This window comes from Ambystoma mexicanum, chromosome 4p (assembly GCF_040938575.1).
Source record: "Ambystoma mexicanum isolate Mex_15411 chromosome 4p, UKY_AmexF1_1, whole genome shotgun sequence".
Classification (NCBI taxonomy): Eukaryota; Metazoa; Chordata; class Amphibia; order Caudata; family Ambystomatidae; genus Ambystoma; species Ambystoma mexicanum.
The window spans coordinates 1,102,509,271-1,102,529,866 of NC_090927.1; the positions used below are offsets into that span (position 1 = coordinate 1,102,509,271).

Genomic DNA, 20,596 nt, shown 5'->3' on the forward strand with positions numbered 1-20,596 from the left:
CTTGGTGCAGCGTGGAGACAGCATCCATAAAGGTGGTCGACAATGCCCTCAACATCCTTGACAACAGCCACCCCTGCCTCCTTTTTCTACTCAACCTCTTGGACTCTTTCAACACAGTAGACCATCAGGTGATCACAGACACCCTACATCGGTGCAAGGGGATCAGCGACCTTGTCCTCCGCTGGTTCAAGTCCTACTTCACCAACTACCAGCAGTTTGTTCAGATGGACTCCTCTAGATTGCTTGCTACCCGTCACCTGTGGAGTTGCTGCATCCTCTCCTCAATGATCTTCAATCTATACATGGAGCCACTAGGAGCCCCCCTGGCCAGACAAAACATCTGCCAATATGCTGACGACACACAGTTATACCTCGATATCAAATCCATCAGGTACATCCACAGGCTCGAAACCTGCCTCTCGTAGATTCAGTGTTGAATGTCCAGTGCATACTTGAAGCTCAAGACCAAATTCCTACTTCTCACCAACAACACCGAATTCCCAGACATACAGACCTGGCTATCAACCATGAACCATAAGGGCTTCACACCTGAGCTCACCTCCTGCATCAAGTCCCTCTGGTCCCACGTCGACAAACACCTCTCCTTTAAAATACACACACATAGCTAAGAAAACTCAGCTTGGTATCAGCTCGTTCTCTCTCCTGTGGAAAGTCAAACCCCCCACCTCTGGACAGATTTAGATCCACCATTCAAGCAAAGGTCCTATCCCACCTGGATGGGGGAAATGTCCCCCTCAAAGGCTTCCCGTTGTCCTCCTTTGCACCCCTGAGAAGTGTGCTACACGTGGCTGCACACCTCATCAAGGGTCTATGCAGATATGACCACATCACCCCGGCCCTCATGGACCTTCACTTGCTCCCACTGCACGCACTAATCACCTTCAAGTCTGCATCATCTATAAAACAGTCGCCCTCAAGTCACCCAGTTACCTTGTGTAGAAACTCAACATCTCCGGTGGACAGTGCACCACCAGAAGCCAGGACACGTGCAGACTTGAAATCTGCTGCAGCAAAAATGAAAGGACCAGAAAACAACCCTTCCCTGCCTATGCTCAAATACTATGGAGCCTCCTCCCAGTCAGCATCAGACTCACCCCAAAACTCCTACAAATCAGAAAATAACTCAAGACCCACCTTTTCAAGGAGTGTCTCCTCCTCAACACCTAGGCCATCACATCGCCTCTTGTACCACCTGACTCGCTAGACGACCGACCACCCCTCTCCACGCCGCCTGCCTGTACAGCTGTAACCCTCCTCTGTGCCCCTCTGTATCCTATGCCCGCTGTATAACTGTTCTGTTGTTACTTCTAAAAAGCATTCCATTATGCATCTGTACTGTTGTATACCTCTGTAAAGGGCTCCCTTGTGCATCTGTATTATTGTATATCTCTGTAGAGTGCTCTGTTGCTTCTCAATATATTATATATATATATATATATATATATATATATATATATATATATATATATGTATATATATATATGTATATATATATGTATATATATATATATATATACACACACACACACACACACACACACACACACATATATATATATATATATTTTTTTTAAAGTTTATTACAAACTTTTAAAAAGGCACAGATTAAGTTACATTTCATGTAATTCCCAGTTTTCCATAACCCCTGTGTCTCTTATGGCATAAATTCCCACTCTATCTTCTCAGTTATTTTTACTTTAATTCCCGATTTTGCCTTTGTGCATTGTCTATTGGGCCAATAATAGCCTGGATATTAGTTAATGCAAAGGTTAGTTTGGTGTTTGCTGAGTTACACAATGACGTTCACCATTCTGTTCCGCTTAATAGCGGTCTTTCTGCTATGAAGAGCCCAAGATGTCTTGTTCTCTGCGTTCTTAATCCTGGGCAAAACAAGGTTAGGTGATGTAATGTTTCAGCTTCCTTGTTGCAGAACCTACACTTGTTTTCTTTAAATTGACTATTTTTTTCGATTTTCCAGAATGTCTTTCTTTGAGAAAAGATTACATCGAAATATCATATAGAGGTTCCGGTGATGTGTATTTGGAAATGTCTCTAGGTATTTTGGGAGTTTGTTCATCGATTTGGTCTCATGACATATATTTTGAAACCATTTGTATTCTCCTCTTTGATCTGATCCTTAAGCCCACTGACTGCAAGGGTGATGTCTGTCCGGCTATCACAGTTAAAGCCTGTGCCCGGCACCTGGTGCCCCTGATAACAAAATGTGTCAATGCAACTTTCAGGGAAAATACTGTCCATACCATAATCAAACAAGCATGGATCTCCCCACTGATAAAAAAAGCCCTGGCTTGATCCTTGCATAGCGGGCAACTATCGCCCCATTACGAATGTACCTTATCTATTGAAGATCTTAGATAAAGTAGCACACTTACATATCGAAGCCTACTTGGCCGCACATGACATCTTGGGGCCCAAACAGTCAGACTTTAGAAAAGCTCATAGTACGCAATCTACTCTTCTGGAGCTTAAGACTAAGATAATGCAGTCCATGGCAGAGGGCAAAATCACCATGCTTATGCTTCTTGATCTCTCGGCCGCTTTCGATCTTCTGGACCATGTTATTCTGCCAGAGAGGTTACGGACATCAGTGCATTTCTCCAGTACAGCGATTGAATGTGTCAAATCATTCCTGACAAATCGTAGAAAAAGGGTTTTCTTCGAGGATGTCAAGGCTGAGGAGTTCACTGTCTTGTGTGGGGTCCCACAGGGTTCATGCATTGCACTCACTCTATTTAACATCTTCCTGCTCCCATTATTCAAGCAATTAGACAAACTTGGTGTGCTGTACGCTAATTATGCGGATGGTACGCAGTGCCTTGTGCCCCTGACAGGGGGTTACACACTTGACTCTGCCTCGACAAACTCCACCTATGAACTCTTTCCATCATGGATGCAAGTCAACAAGCTGGCCCTAAATAGTTCTAAGACAGAATCTATGATGCTGGGTTCTGCGACGCAGCTGAAGAAGCTCAATTCGAAGTACCTCTCCTTTAAAATCGCAGACTGCAATATTGACACCCAGCACAAGGTTAAGACACTTGGTGTGATTTTCAACCAAGAACTGTCTATGAAAAATCAGGTTAATGGTCTTGTTTCCTGTACGTGTTAACATCTGAAGCTCCTAGCCCAGCTACAGCCCTTCCTGTCATCAGCCAATCGTGCCATAGTGGCGCGAGCCATTATAGGATCTAAAGTGGACTACTGCTCCAGCCTCCTGCTAGGAATCACCAAACAAGACATGACCCTGTTGCAGGTGATTCAGAATAACACAGAGCACATTGTTGCAGGCCTGCAAAGGAGAGAACACGTCACGGAGGCTAGGAGAGCATTACATTGGCTTCCCATTTGCAGCCGCATTATTTATTGCGTGATGTGCATTACGCACAACTGTATCTCAGGGCAAGGCCCCAAGTATTTGACCAGCCACATTTTGCACCTAGAGGCACGCAGAGTGCTGAGATCTAACAACATGGCTTGCTAGAAACGGCAAGAGCTCATCTTTCCTATGTGGAGCACAGATCTTTTCCTCACACTGTCCCACAGATATGGAACGCCCTTCCATTGGATCTTAGATCCTGCACTAATATGCAGCTTTTCAAAAGCAGGCTGAAAACTTACCTATTTCAGTAAATGACCACCATCTAATTCCGTGCCTTCCATGACCTCCACTTTCCCCAGCTGATTCTTTTTGTTCTTCGGCTTTCTGTTCATGTTCTGTTGGCGCCCCCATGCCGCTAGGCTTTGTCTTGTGTGCGGTATGAATAAAATAAATAAATAAAATAAATCTACAGTGGCATTCCAATCTGGGAGCCAACATTTCTTTTTTACTGCCACTGAGTTTACCTGGAGCATATCCTTAGTCGTATTACGCTCCTCTAGTGTTTTTCACATCGCTCAGCCCATTCTTTGAGTATTGGCTCATTCACTTTGCTGCATTGTTGGCATAGGATACTGAATTGTGGGAGGCTATCGTTTATCGCAATTTTCCTATAGAGTGACAGCACGTAATAATAATTAGTGTAATGACAGTGATCTGCAGGAATGCATAGTTCCACTCAACTGTCAATGTGCCCCTCAGAGCTCCCTTCCAAAGCAACTGTCTGAAGCAGAACAACTCACACTTCTTGTTCACACTTGAAGTGAAGAGGTCTATTTGAGGAGTCCCTCATAAGAGAAGAATCATAACCCCCCCCATCTAGCTGTCAAACTGGAGGGCTGTTGGACAGCTAAGCAAAACGATTTTACTTTGGCCTTAGATGATTGGAACTTCTGAAGGGACTCATCAGCTTTTGTCCCAAAGAGGCTATGTCCATCAAAAGGCATGTTCAGGAGTTCGCCTGAACATCTGGAGTGAACCCTGACGTTCTCAATCAAGCGTGCCTCATATGGACTTTTCCAGTTGACATGGTACGTGCCACACAGTCTGGCATATCAAGGCCTGACTTTAAGATTTAGGGCTTTGCTGCTCTGCCATTCTGTAATTCGGTGTTAAAGCATCTTTAATCGTATCGACCAGGATGCGTTAAAGGTTTTCTTATGCCATGACTGAGATCTAATGTAAAGAGTTTTGCAGCACGCTCTCGTAGGGCCTTAGGATGTTTGGATTGGCACGACCCATAAACCTACAGGTTGTGATCCTCTCCAAACAATGCAGGCATATTCTGTGGGGGTCGATTGCAGATATCTGCCTCCTGGAATCGCGAATCTCTGAACATTGAACACTGTTTCACTATTCACAACACCTTGTGAAACTAATGCTGGCATGGGGCGACAGGTAAAGTTAGTGATGTTTTCCATTGTTTTCCATCCTGCATGGAGCCCTCAATATTTTCATACAAGTCTTTAAGCTGAAGGTGAGTCCTACTGTAGCACTAAACACATTTTCTGCCTCACAAATGAATGTCCCAACAACTTTGAATAAACATCAAGGAAGTATGTAGGAAAGAGTTACCATATCTAGTTATTGATATGATATATTATATGATATGATAGGTTATTTACAACGCGCTTAATACCCAGATGTTTCTAAGAGCGGACCCGTAAATCGAACCTGTGTTGCTCTGTGTCGTCCTGCTTCCAAGAGCCAATTCTCTTGTATCCAAAGCATTCTGTCTTCCAGTGCTCTAGGCACAGAAGGAGCAGATACGGTTGGCATACATTCTCTAAACATTGAACACTGTTGCAGTAGTCACAACCCGTCGCGGGACCCATGCCGGTACAGGGACAATGGGTGAAGTCAATTGACTTTATCTGCTGTTTTTGCATGAAGCCTTCAACCCAACCCAACCCAGTCCTTTCTTTTTTACTTATCTAATGTAGGTCCTACCATGTCACTAAACAAATGTTCCCACTCAAAGTCATGTACAACAGCAAAAACTGAACATCAATGAAACATAAACATTCACCTTGGTGCTGTATTATAAATATCCTAACCTGAAGGTATTATAAGATATTGGGCCTCACTATGACCCTGGCGCTGGGTAAACGGCGCCGTAAAAGGCTGCGGCGCAGTTAACCCATTAGCGCCTGATTACGAGGTCCCTTTGCGGGACCCGACCTTAATCGCTGGTCTACATTAGCCGTTAAAGTAGGGATCTGCAAAGGGACCTTGGTGCTAAGTATGGTACCGCAATTTGCGGTACCATACTTAGCACCTTCCCCATTCCCATAGATCCCTATCGGGCGAAAATGGGAATGGGGAAGGGCCATGGTTCAATGGGGAATTACCGCCCCGCCAACCTTGGAATGGGGTGGTAATTCCCCATTGAACCATGGCGGACCCGTTACAACACCGGCACCAGCCATGGTACTAATAGCGCCACGGTATAACGCTGGTGTTGTAATGAGGGCCATTATGTCTCACAACCATCCGCAACAATATGACATGCTGCTTCAGCGCTACCATGTGCCAAATATTTAATCAATTTCTCAACCAAACCCCAAAAAGATTACTGCCACTGTCACCTACTTAGTTTTACGTTTATTTATCACAATAATTGACCTTCTGTGTGTCAGACAATGTCCAACATGTACAAGGATGTCGGGGTTAGGGAAAATACCAAAGGGTGCACAAGAAGGAAGCTGTTTTGGAAAACTGCAATAGATGCAATTGGCACCTACAGCGAAGACTGGCTACATTTGATAATCTTGGGCTCCACCTCACATTAGCTGCATGTACTGGCAACAATTCTGCCACTACACCATCAAAAAGTAATCACTGAGTACTGGTCTATACTTTGTCAGCTATTCATTAACCTACCCTAAACCAAATCCAGCATTGTCCACATGTCTATAATGGGATCACTAAAAGTCTTTGCGAACTGCAGCAAAGGGGAATCATTATGATTCAGTGCCATCAAGTCATCATTACATTTCACCTCTCTCTGCATCTACCGGAATGCTCAAATCCAAAGTTGAAGCAGCCCTTTTAAATACACCCAAAACATGACATGTAGCCATGTGAAAAAAGGTAGGTAACTCTCCCAGACGTCAGCACACAGATTCTCAAATATCACAGCGCTCTTAATTATCCCACAAGGGACTTAATTTGTTTTTCGTCCAAGCAAGCTGCTGCATTCATGCCAGGCATCTGGTGGCACCACCTCTTACACCTTTCCCTTTATCTCAAGCATCAGTTTTGGAGATATCATTTTCAGTATCAAAGCAGTTTCATGGGTAACACAGGGCTCGAAATGAGCATGTGTTGACCAGGAGAAAAAAGCAGCTCCTGTGTATCAGGCATCATCCGTTATGTAGGAGCTACGCCTCAGGAACCAGGAGCTAGCACAGCAGATCTTACTTGTGTGTAAGATGAAAACAAACCTTTTCTCCCTTATATATTATCCAATATGCTTTGTGTCCCTTGGGTGTGTCCTCTGTTCTCTTTTACATGCATTCCCAATCCTATATAGCTAATATCACATAGCTATGTTTGTATGGCACCATTTTCCTGGGGAGTCACAAGTAGCTCCTAGTAGTTCTTTGTTTCAAGCTAACCAGGCTCCCCTTGGCTATAACCAGGAGCTAGATAGCTCCCAGCTCCTGGCATTTTCGAATCCTGCACATATCTGACACTAACTGCCAGTCTCTTACATCAGCTTGTGCTAACAAAATGGACAGTGCTAACAAAGGTTTCAGCACTGTAACTACCAAATTGTTCTTTAACACTGGCTTGGTGCAAGTATGAGAAGCCACTTGTTCCTTAAATTGTACAAACAGAAATAATACTTGTCTAAAAGGCTCAAATCAAAACTGAAGAAGAGCTGTGGGTATTATGGGAAGCACGGACAACTCCTCTATAGTCGTCCAGGGTGCCATAATTGAAGAATGTACTGATCTGTTTAGAAACCTTATACAAAACTGGACCCAGTTTGATCTCAGTAGGAATGATGGAGACCAAGATGTTCATCCCATACTGTGGGTGGACCTGCCATGGGCCCTTATCCCAGGGGTGGAGAGAGCAAATCTGTTCAGTACCCCAAGATTTCCCTCTCCCATTTGGATGCCCAAGACACATAAAAATGCATAGTCCGGGCTCTCCTGAGGAACCTTCAAGCTGCACAGTACACAGTTAATAACCTCACATATTTTTACACTAATCTCATGACACAAGTATTCTTATATATCCATTTATCAACAGATAAGACCCTGTGCTACAGACCAAACAACGTATTCTACCACAGAGGGAGAACCTTTATACCAACACCATTGATCTTATACATAAGTAAGTACTCATCCTGCCTTACTTGTGACATCGTATTGAGATACAATGTGATATTTTAAACAAGATAACATACTGCTTTCCCACCGATCGTTATCTGTTTCCTTTCTTTTTCCTCTCTTTTCTTCCTCCTCTCTTTAAGAACACAATTGTTCTATACCACAATCCTCCTGAAGAACCGCTGCACATCAGCGGCGGGGAAACACGTGTCGAGGAATCATATTGTTTTCGCTTTTTCAAACCACAATCCTCCAAGAGGAACCATATTGTTTCCATTCTGTTAAAGCAGGACTCATACTACATCACTTAGTGGATATAACTAAGGACACTAAAACTTGGAAATTTAATTGGATTGAGGAACCATATAGCTTCGCTCTGCCAAAACCACAACCTTCCGAGCCTCAATCACTCTTACAAATCATCCTGCTGAAACCAGAACTTTTATTTCAATACCTAGTGAATACAACTAAGGATATTACAATTTGGAATTTAATTGGACTACAACATCGCATCAGTGAACTCAGTGACGATAACTGAGCACACTTCAAGTTTCAGCCAATGAGCACATTTCTTTTCGAAGTCTTTACGCCAGAAACTTTTTGGTACCAGGATCTTTACCTCAATATTTAATACTTAGTGCATTCAACTAAGGACATCACAATTTGAAAACTAACTGGATTTTGCCCAAGCACCAGTACAAAAAATTATTTTTTTGATTTTGTTTCTACATCCAGATTTGTCCATTCCATCTATGCTTGAATCCAATGACTTGTAATTAAAAAAAATGTTTGTTGTAATTCATCATTAGTGTCATTATTCTATTTTGAGAAGCGCGACAGGAGGGCTTTTTCCCTTTTCACAGTCAATGCTTGGCATAACCCAACAGCACAGGCTACAATATTTAAACCCCATACATTTCTTATTCAATTCAGGAGTTTTTCAAAATCCACTTTCAAAACAGAGAACACTCATAGAACTATTGAAATTGGTCTGTTACAGAGTGCTCATATCTGTGGTGAGGAAAAGGGAACTGAGTTAATTAATGTGGCACCCAATGTATCCCCAATGGACTCGACACAGTATCCACCTATTGTCCTGCATCCATTACAATCAATCTCATTTGAATAAAATCGGTTTTAATGAAATCCCATTTCTTTGTTCTTTGCAAGGCTAACTCACAGAAAATTCACAGATTGGTTCAAAGTAAAACTCATTGAAATTTGGAATACAACGAAGCATCCTAACATGTTTTTTTTTAATGTAAATATTGAATTAAAAAAATCAGCAGCAGGAGAATGGTATAAAAGAACAAGTTACTTCTTACCTTGTAACGTTCTTTCGACGGGATGTTCCTCCGACGTATTCCTCATCTTAGATATCTCCTTCCAGCTCTGCTGGCCTCGGAAAATTTTTCTCTAGAGGGCGCTGCGCGTTGACGTCCTCCGAGTCGATGTCCCTCGACAGCCGCCGTATCAACGTCGACGTCATCCTGCCTATAAAGGCCGCGCGCAGTGTCCGTTGCTCAGTTCCATTTTGTAGCCCACAATAATACTTTCTGGACTAGACTAATCACCCTGAAGGAGCGTAAACTGCAACAACACGTGAAGTAGAACTGCAGGGATGGATGGGAGGGTCGATGAGGAATACGTCGGAGGAACATCCCTTCGAAAGAACGTTACAAGGTAAGAAGTAACTTGTTCTTCGAAGGGATTGTGTCCTCCGACGTATTCCTCATCTTAGATAGGCTCCCATAGCAGTATTCTATTATTGGAGGAGGGAGTACTGACTTCACGCTGTCTTCTATTGATGAATAGAATGCAGTACAGCCCTTCCAAACCTAGTCTCTTGACTGGAGGAGGAATCCAAATTGTAAAAACATGTAAAGGTATGGACAGACGACCATGTAGCGGCCGCACAGATGTCTTTAACCGGCACGCCTCTTTTGAGGGCCGATGAAGCTGCAATACCTCTGGTCGAATGAGACCTAAGGTTTTGAGGGGGCTCTTTCCCTGCCAGTTTATAACATTCCAGAATGGCTAGAATGATCCATCTGGAAATGGTCTGCTTAGTTATTGGTAACCCCAGCTTGTGACCTGCGTAACCTACAAACAGCTGGTCTGCCTGTCTTATCCTGGCTAGTCTACTGATGTAAAAACTTAAAGCCCTTCTAGGGTCTAGCCTGTGTAACCTCTCTTCCTCTTTCCCCGGGTGAGGAGGAGGATAGAAAGATGGTAGGGTAATCTTCTGAGTGATATGGAATTCAGAAACCACCTTTGGGAGGAAATTAGGCTTCACTTGCAGGACAACTTTGTCTTTGTGAAATATTGTGTGAGGGGGTTTACAAGAAAGAGCTTGTAATTCGCTCACCCTTCTAGCAGATGTAAGTGCTATTAATAAAACAGTTTTAAGGGTAAGGAACCTTAGCGAACAAGAATGGAGTGGTTTGAAAGGTGTGCCCATCAGGAAAGTTAGTACTAAGTTTAAATCCCATAGGGGAACTTGGAATGGTCTTGGGGGATAAACATTGGTTAACCCCTTTAGAAACTGTATTACATACATTATCTCCAACACGGGGTAGAGAAAGTGGGTCTCAACTCTTTACAAATTCATTAACTCACAAGGGGAAGACATTAAATGGACATACAGAATAAAATGGGGCAGAACGTTAGGGGTGGAACCAACGGATAGTCAATGGGCAGACCTATGGAAGCAGATCCCCAGAATGACCCGATCGGCACAAACCAGGGAGATGTGGGTCAAGATTATGACACAATGGCATTATACCCCAGAGAGGCTCCACTCGATGTACCCAAACACGCCAAACCTCTGCTGGAGAAGATGTGATGAAGTAGGAACATGGAGACACATATGGTGGGACTGCAAGGGCATAAAACCCTTTTGGGAAGAAGTGAAAAACGAAATGGGCAAAATATTCCCGGATGTGGGGCAGATGGGGGAAGAGGTGTGGCTCTGCGGAATCAGAGATGAGACAGCAAGACTATACAGTAAAACACAATGGAGAAGCTTTATGGGATTACTTATAGCTGCATGGACCACCATAGCACAAAATTGGAAAAATAAGCATACCCCACTGACATACACATGGCTACAGAAAGTATGGTCCCATATATCAATGGAGAAAATCACTCACAAAATCCAAGGAACTGGAGACATATTCGCGAAAGAATGGGAAGGGACCTTGCAATATCTCCAATCAGACTTTATGAATCAATGGTGCCCCCACAACATCAAAATATCAGACATCTTCAATGCATAATAGGAACCCGAGACATTATGATTTCATCCGATCAGATGGGAGGGAGGGGGGAGGGGGATGGGACTGTTTTAAGTTGTAATGTTATCCCTTATGTGACATCTATGTAAAATCAATAAACAAAAGCTTTAAAAAAAAAGAAAGAAACTGTATTACCAAGGGTCATTTGAAATAGGATGGTTCTTCCGCAGTGCGCTTAAAGATGGATAGCGCTGCGAGATAGCCCTTAATGGTGCCAACTTGAAGGCCTGAATTCGCCAAATATAGAAGGAAGGACAAAACCATTGGTGTACCACATGAAAAAGGGTCGATATTCTGTTCTCTACACCAGCTGCAAAATCTGTTCCAACAGCAGCGGTATAAAGACTTTGTTGCTGGCCTCCTTGCCGAAAGCAACACCTCCATAACATCATCAGGGAGGTCCCAATCCTTGTACCTCAACCTTTCAGAAGCCAAGCGTGAAGGTTGAGGGTTTTGATGTCTGGATGGAGAACCTGACCTCCCTTCTGTGAGAGTAGGTTCTCTCTGAGTGGAAGTCGAATTGGAGGGCAGATGGACAAGTCTAGAAGGTCTGGGTACCACGTTCTCCTGGCCCAATCCGGGGCAATTAGGATCATGGTTCTCTGGAATCTTCTCAACCTCCTGATCATTTGAGGAATGACAGTGACCGGTGGGAACACGTTCAGAAGCGGAAAATCCCAGTCCACTATGAACGCGTCTCCCAGAGCTCCTCTCGGGGGAAATTCCCTTGAGCAGAACAGATCGCATTTCCTGTTGACGCTGGTGGCGAACAGATCCACCTGAGGGGTTCCCCAAAGGGCGAAGATCTCTTGAAGGACTTCCTGAGCTAGTTCCCACTCGTGGGAGACTGTGCTCTGCCTGCTCAGAGCGTCCGCTGTCAAGTTCTTCTCTCCGGCTAGGTGAACTGCCGATAGAGAGATTCCTTCTTGGATTGCCCAAAACCAGAGCTGCATCGCCTCTCTGCACAGGGGTAGTGATCCTACGCCTCCTCTTTTGTTGAGGTAATGCATGGCCACTGTGTTGTCCGTCATTATCAGGACGTTTTTCCCTTGTACAGCTGGCAGGAACGCCTTCAGCGCAAGTCTGATGGCTCTCAGCTCTAACAGGTTGATATGTAGTCTGGACTCCGATGGAGACCAACGACCGTTGATGGTCAAGTCGTTGGCGTGGGCTCCCAACCCCGTGAGTGAGGCATCTGTGACTACTGTTATCTCCGGCCAGGGTTGCCAAAAATGTTCTCCTTTCAGAATGTTCTCCTGACAGGCCCACCACTGAAGGTCTCGAGCCACCCTGTCGGGAACCTGAAGAAGATCTGTCATTTTCCCTGAGAATTGTGACCACTGAGTCCTCAGTGCCCACTGGAGGGATCTCATTCTCAGGCGAGCCTCTGGCACTAGGAAAATGCAGGATGCCATGAGGCCTAGCAACCTCAAAAAGTCGAAGGCTGGGAGACGTTGGGCATTTTGAAACTTGGTAACCATCTGTAGAATATCTTGAGCCCTCATCTCTGGTGGCGAGGCTTTTCCCAGGGAAGTGTCCAGGATCGCTCCTATGAACTGGAGTCTCTGCGATGGTATCATTTGTGACTTCTTTAAATTGAGGGAGAAGCCCAGTCTGTGAAGGGAGTGGCACACGTGATTTAGTTGGATCTGAGCTTGTTCCGAAGAGACAGCCCTGATCAACGAATCGTCCAGGAAGGGGTAGACATGAATCCCTTCCCTCCTTAGACTTGCCGCCACTACCGACATTAACTTGGTGAAGACCCTCGGGGCGGAGGTCAGCCCAAATGACAGCACTCGAAATTGATAGTGAGAGTTGCCAATTGCGAACCTCAGGTATTTCCTGTGTTTGAGATGGATAGGCACATGGAAACAAGCGTCCTGAAGGTCCAGAGATACCAACCAGTCCTGGAACTGAAGGGCCTGGAGGATATGAGAAAGAGTGACCATCTTGAATTTGTCTTTTCTGAGGAATTTGTTCAATTCTCGCAAGTCCAAGATGGGTCTCAGTCCTCTGTCTTTCTTTGGAATGAGAAAGTAAGGGGAGTACCAGCCCTTGTTCCTCTCCGCTACAGGTACCGGTTCTATGGCCCCTTTCTCTAGCAGGTCCAAAATTTCCTGCAAGAGGAGCGGATCTGGAGCTTTCTGAGAGCTGATCCCCGGTGGATGACTCTGAGGTATGCGTAGGAGAGGCAGGCAGTAACCTTGAGCAACTGTTTCCAATGCCCAAGCATCTGACGTGATAGCCTGCCATTCCGCCAGATGTTGAGTCAACCTGCCTCCTACAGGTGTCCTGTGAGGGAAGTCCTCAGAGTGGTTTTGGGGCGGCTGATGCAGATGCCGATGGTAAAGAGGCACCTGCTGTTGCTGCGGCCTTTGAATATCTACCCAGTCCACCTCGGGTAGTTCTTCTTTGTCCCCTTTGAGCCGGTCGTCCTCTACCTCTTCCGAATGCGGAGTAGAAGCGAAAGGACTTGCCTCTCGCAGAGGTTCCTGTGGGACGAAGAGGTGTCTGACGGATTGCAGCGCCTAGGGATTTTGCTGCTGCTTTTGAAGTTTGCAGTTTTTCTAAACTGTCATCCGCCTTTTTCCCAAACAAAGAAGAGCCATCGAATGGCATGTTTAAGAGCCTGGCTTGCACATCTGGGGCAAAACCAGACTTTCTCAACCAAGCAAATCTCCTGGTTGAAGTACTTGCCGCCATTGCTCTGCTGATACTGTCAGCCGAATCAATGCCCGTCTGGAGGGATTCGCACATAGCGCCTTTACCGTCCTGTATGATATTCAGGAACGCCTCCCTTTCTTCTCCCTCCGGGATGCAGTCAGCCGCTGTAGAAGCACACTCCCAAAGTGTATGGCTGAATCTAGCAAGGGTGCAAGTAGCATTCACAGATTTTAACGCCATGCTACATGCCGAAAAAACTTTCTTTGCCATAGCATCATATTTTTTATCGTCCCTGTCCTGTGGGACGGTAGGATAAGCCGTCTTGACATCGGTAGAAGATGCTGCCTGTACCACCAGACTTTCTGGGGATGGGTGTTTTGACAAAAACTCCGGGTCTGTAGAGGATACCCTGTATTTTGTAGAAAGTCTTTTATTTACTGCCGGGACGACATCTGGGGTTTCCCAGTTTGTCATAACCTTGCTATGAAGAACTTTATGGAAAGGCACCACAGGATCCTCCTGTGGGCCTTTATCAAGAATATCCGTGAGGTCATCTTGTTGGAAAGAATGTGAAGGTGCAGACCACCCCATAAACTCTGTGATCCTGGCCATTAAGGCTCTATAGGGGGTTTCAGCATGCTCCCCAGGGTCTGGCCTAGCAAACTCCACCTCAGGGGATGTGTCTAACCCACTTGCCTCATGTAAGGAATCATGAAGATCCTTTAACCTGCGTTCTTCAGAGGAAAATTCCTCTCTAATTGGGGTTACAGGTCCCTGCAACTCAAATGTGTCTTCCTGTTCAGACAATTCACCCTCTTCCGAAATTGAGGACATAGTTCTCAATTGTTCTGAACTCATAAAGGGAGTAAATCCCATTTCCAAGGCAGAGGGTGCCGAACTTGTCATTATCGGCCTCGAAAACGTCGATGTCGTCGACGCCGGCGTCGAAAACAAAGGCGGAGGCCTCGATGACCTCGACAGAATTGGGATTCTACTCGACAATCTCGAAGCCATCGTCATCGAGGACCTGGGGATAGTCACTTGGTGTGTCGTGACCGTGACTTTTCTTGGCGTCGACGCCGGTGTCGAAGCTGGCGTCGAGTCGACAGACCCGTGTGTCGAAGGTCCCTTCGACAATGGCGTCGAAGACACCGACCTCGGCGTCGACGGAACCCTCGTCGACGGCGTCGACGGAACCTTCGAGGAAGGTTTGGAGGTCATAGTCCTACTCGAGGGTTCGAGACGCGCTCGAGAGGTTTCCTTCGCCGGGTACTGCGACTCGCTGCGTTTTTGACCTTTGGGTCTTTCGACCAGAGCATTGCTCTCGGCAGTCTTCGAGGGGGTCGAGGCCGCTTTCTCGAAGACGCTCATCATATTTTTGCGGAATTCCTCCCATTCAGCCCGGGAACTATGTTTCGTGGGGCAAGGGATTCTTTTTGGCGAAACAGAGGAAGAGGAAGACGGAGAAGGGGATCTTCGACGTCTCCTCTTCGAGTGCTTCGATCTCGAGGAGTGATGGGACCCACTCCGAGACCTGGAGCGCGAATGGTGACGAGGAGACGAGTGTCTCGACTTCGTCGACGAAGAAGAAGCTTTAAAAGTCTTACCTTTCTCCAGCTTCCCCCTGCGCTCCTTCAGGGCCTTAGCTGTCATGGACATACAGTCCTCGCACTCCGAACAATGGTGTTCAGCTCCCAAACACCACAGACAAACTCTGTGAGGGTCAGTCAGCGACATCTTTTTTCCACAATCTCGGCATTTTTGGAAGCCGGATCGAGGAGTTGTCGGTTCCGACGAGGAAGCCATCGAGTACGGATCGAATAACTCGAGGTAAATGGTATTAATCTGACAAGAACTGAGCAACGGTATTCCGAGGCACTGAGTAAGCGCGGAAAAACGGAACTGAGCAACGGACGCTGCGCGCAGCCTTTATAGGCAGGATGACGTCGACGTCGATACGGCGGCTGTCGAGGGACATCGACTCGGAGGACGTCGACGCGCAGCACCCTCTAGAGAAAGCTGGAAGGAGATATCTAAGATGAGGAATACGTCGGAGGACACAATCCCTTCGAAAGAGGCAAACGAGGAAAAAAAGACAAAATAATAAAAGAAAGTGGCGCAGAAGGAGAGGTCAGTAGGGGCAGAGGAGACGTACTGGGTCCTGGGTCACCCTGTTTTGAAGGGAGGAACATAACGACAAAAGAAAAACAAACGTCAAAATGCAATGATATTGCTTGCAGTAAAATGGCACAAAAAGCAATTTTGATGAGTTGGGGGCTATGTATATGATGTCCTCGTGTGCCATAAGAGGGAATAAATACTTTATTTCATCTAAGCCTTGCTGCTGTGACAATTTCAAAGATAAAACATCTGTTGATGAAAGAGCATATGTTAGTACCTTTATAAGTGTGATCAAAGCACGGGACAAGAGAAGGCAGTAAGGGGACAAGTGAGCGGTATGTGTGAGAAATAGCAGCATTAAGAGTCAATCTAGCCCAATAGATTCTCAGAGGACGAAGTTAAAAAGGTGTATGTTGAGGAGCCACTGGATGTGGGAATAGTTTTCTCCCAGAGATCTATAGCTTGCACTCTCTAGACAAAGAGAAATGTTTGCTTAAAATTTCTCAAGCGATTATCAAGCAAATGGAATAAGTAAAAAAACAATGTAAGTGGTGTTCAACATTACTCTCCTGCAAGCAGTTCATATATTCTCTAAGCATTTAGTAAGCTGCTTAGAAAACGTTGACTGTTTACTTAACTAATTTCCATGTCTCGTCCCCCAGACCATGGTAGGGATTGGTACACGCTTAAATACAGCATTTGGGGAGCAGTTTTCTTGTTTAGTAAATGCTGAAAAAAACATAAATTTTGATTAGGGCAATGATTCTCTTGCTGCCCAGATATTGCGGCAGGATGTTTGGGATGGCAATGTGAATGGCTTTGTTGATCTGAAGTTTCAGGATGGATGGTTTCTCTTGATGAAAAATAGAATACTTGTGTGTTTGCTGTAAACTAATTTGTGGACAGTGTGAGAAACTGCAGGGCGTTCTCACATTTATTCCCCTTGGATCCTCTATGCAGGTGGCCAGGGAAGGGCCATCGCTTTTGGATCCCATCCCTGTGGGTGGACAAGCGAGGGAGGATCACCTGGGTAGAGGCTCCTTGGGGATTGGATGTGCGATGCACTTAGGTGAGACGCGGTATTCCACATTTTCCATTAAGGAAGAAACCCCTATCTCAGAGGTAGTTATGGGATATTGTTCCCCATGCTCCCTTGTCCAGGAGAAGAACATTAAACATTATTCACCCGACATATGAGAAAGAGGAGAAGAAGAATTGGGAATGAGGTACCTTGGGATAGGCCACAGTATCCCCCTTATCCTCATAACAACCTGCCTAACATTTCCCCAACCTTTTTGAGTAATTGTAAGGCAGTACCCCTTTATTCCCCTCTTTGGGAATATAATGGTACTGTTATGAGGAAAGAAAAACTAATAGTTAGAAACATTATACACTCTTCACATTCCAGTAATGATACAAAGAATAAACACTTGAGAATTAGGAACATTACACAATTTCCCCACTTTAGTACTGAGACGAGGAAGAAGCAACTGTGCGTAATAGACACCATTTTCTCTCACCACTCTGGTACTAGGACAAGGAAGATGAAGGAAGATCAGGCATGTCCCTATAATCAGAACCAGGTAGCCTTAATTAATTAAGGACACCTGCAGACCATTACACAGCTGCAGGTGTTATAAGAAGTGGACTGCAGAGGCACGAATGAGAGAGAGGAGGAGAACCACGGGAACAGGATGGCACAGCAATATGAGCCGTGCGAGAAGTTGAGATCCCTCGAAAGTGAAGGCGTGCAGCAAAAGCTATCGGGAAGCGGAGGCGAAGCTGCGCACGAGAGCAGGAGGAGGCAGAATAACACACCCGGCGAACAGGCTTTCGCGGCTGGGGAAAGGCTGCACAGGAAGAAGCTGCTGACGCAGTTAAGTGTCAGAGACACCAGAAACACCCAAGTGCTCCAATGGAACACACATAACTTAGCAGTCCCTGAAACCTGGCAAAGGTTACATTATTGAATACTAAACTGAATGAAAATGGCAAGCTGCACTTAATGAATGTGGAAATGAACTGAAACCAGCAAAGGGGCATTTTGTAAACACCAAATTGAATGCGAACAAAATTAAACAAACAGGCCTACGTCAATTGAATATTTAATTTAATGAAACAGGCTAAGTTGTCTTTCATGAATGCCGAATTGAATGAAAGAAAGTTGAACTTATGAATTGCTGAACTGAATGAAACAAATCACGTTGCCCTTATTGACTACTAAATTGAATGAAAGCAGCAACGTTACACTTATTGAACATTGAAATTAATGAAATTCAGCAAAGATACATTTTTTGAATATCGAACAGAATGAAATATGATAAACTTGCACCGATTGAATATCCAAGTGAAAAGAAAGCCAAAATACAATCCATTTTGAACATTGAAAGATATGAAACAGCACAACTACGATTATTAAACAATGAACTGAAAGCAAACAGGAAATTACACTGAACGAAAGGCTCTCAGTGCAAAGTTGGAGTTTAAGTCAAGGAAACACTTGTTCGGCTGAATACTGAATTACTCAAGAAAACCTGGAGGTTCCCGGTTGCATGACCCATAATGGGTGGATCGTGTGATCCAATAATTGCGCCCAGATCAGAGAACCATTATATGTTCAACTGAACCTTGCTAAAAGTGAATGCAAGGCTCATGGTTGTGTGACCTGTAACGGGTGGACCGCATGGTCTAACAACCACGCCAAGACCAGGGAACCATATATGTCAACAAGGAAGTTTGCTATTGTTTTGAAGAGGAAACCTACCATTGATGCATACAATGTTTGGTGAGGAGAACCCTGAACTGTAAAGAATTAGTGAAATGTTGTCTAAAGAGCCAAACCTCAAGATGCTCCTTTTTGTGTTATTCTTTAATATTGAACTTGGGGGTAAGGGCATCCTGAGACGTGCTGCCAAGGAACTTTATGATGAACGGTTTATAGTCAAAGGGTCGAATACAAAAGGATCGAATGCAATACTTTTGAATCAAAAGAATCTAAAAACAAAAATCGAATGCACGTTTTTTTTTTGTTGGAGGATCCCCCCCTAAATCCCTGTTTTTCGGGGAAATACCGCTATTTTTTTCTATATGAAAAAAAAATACATTTAAAAAAAGGCATTCAAACTTTTTTTTCCGATCCTTTTGTTTCGAAAATATTGCAATTCGAAACTATGTATTCGTTACTTTGACTGGACACCATATTGAACTTGAGGAAGGGAATCCTGACCTGTATAAAAAGATGGAGCTTTTTGATTTCAAGCACACTAGAAGGTAAATTGAACATCATAATGAACCTATTGACATTTGGTGAAAAGAAGCTGAGGAATAAGCCCACGCTGGAAATAGCTCTGAACATTCTGTTTAGTTTATGGTTGATATCCCTGCACATTGTTTTGTTTTAGCTGTGAGGGCTAGCATAGGTTTTGAACTTACTGACACAGACTTGTTTCTTTAGGTAGGGAAATCCCACCTTAGTATCGGGCAAGTTAGGTCTTAATCCATCCTGACCTTTTCTTTAATAAAATATTTTCCTATACCTTGACTCTGTTGTCTGTGTCTCCTTCCATAACGCCAACCTCACAACAGGCAGAGGGTTTTAACAAATATGTGTGGTGACAATGGAATCCAATGGATGCATTAACATTTATATATGATGAAATTGGCATCCAATGGGTGCATCTCTAGGCCGCAGAGGATTTGTCATTCTTATTTCCCTCACTGGCTCAAGTTATTTAGTCTTGGATGCTGTGCCTGCTTTCACCCTTGCTCCCATTGAGGAACTTTGTGCCTGTGCACACACACCCTGATTATGCCAGTTCCACTGCTTGACCCAGGCTCATTGTATTAAGATTAAGTAACTTACTGTAGCCAGTCTTGTGTACACGTGGTGAATTTATTAAGATGTCCATCATATTTGAGACTCAGGATCTACCAAGCAGGGACTTGCTCCATCTAGAGTTCTGCAGGTGACCAACATCCGTAACCTGAAACAGGGCCTTCTAATTTTCTGCTGTATATTTATGGATCTCATTACCTGTGGAGAGGCAATCCCTCCCAGATCATCGACTTTGTAGGATGAAGTTAAAGACCTGACTCTCGGCCTTGGCCCTTTGGTCGATCAACTGCTGGCTTCACTCTATGGTTCCCATTACCTTTGAATCTCTCTGCACAAGGCTTCTCTGGTCTATATTTGGTAGACTCAATCACTCACTACACTCTAGCACACCCTTGCAGTCGTTTTGCTGTCCTAATGGTCACTCCCATTAACCAGAGTGATGTACATTCTCAGGGGATTATGTTGTCAAACTGAAAACCCACTCACTGAAATCTGACAATATCAATTACACTCTGTCACAAAGCATGTTTGTTGAAAGATGTGTCCCCATTTCCACTGATTTAAAATTGGTTGCCAGAACATGTTTGCAATACAAATGCAATAAAAAATCCAGCAATCACACACTAAATGGTATAGTGTCAAACAAAAGAAAACTTTTTTTCTGTACAAACACTGGGGATGAATTAACAATATGGTGGCTAAGCAGCAGGATGCAGAAAAGTGAAGGGCCTCAACAAACAAAAAAAGAAAGAAAAAGTCAGATGAATATGTGAGCACTCTAAGTTGCATAAGCTTGGGGGCGGGAGCTGACGAGCACCAACATCACATAAAAGCAGAGAGCCAACAGTATAAGGAAACTAAAAGTGGGATTGGGGAGGGGACAAAAGGGAGAGACAAGGGTGATGGCTGTGTAAAATGT

The 20,596-nt window shown here is 44.5% G+C and overlaps 1 protein-coding gene across 2 annotated transcripts in view; it reads right to left on the reverse strand.

Moving 5' to 3' along the window:
- The window catches only part of ADGB (androglobin), a 2,161,023-nt gene that overhangs the window by 121,554 nt on the left and 2,018,873 nt on the right, over positions 1–20,596 (reverse strand). The window lies entirely within an intron of this gene.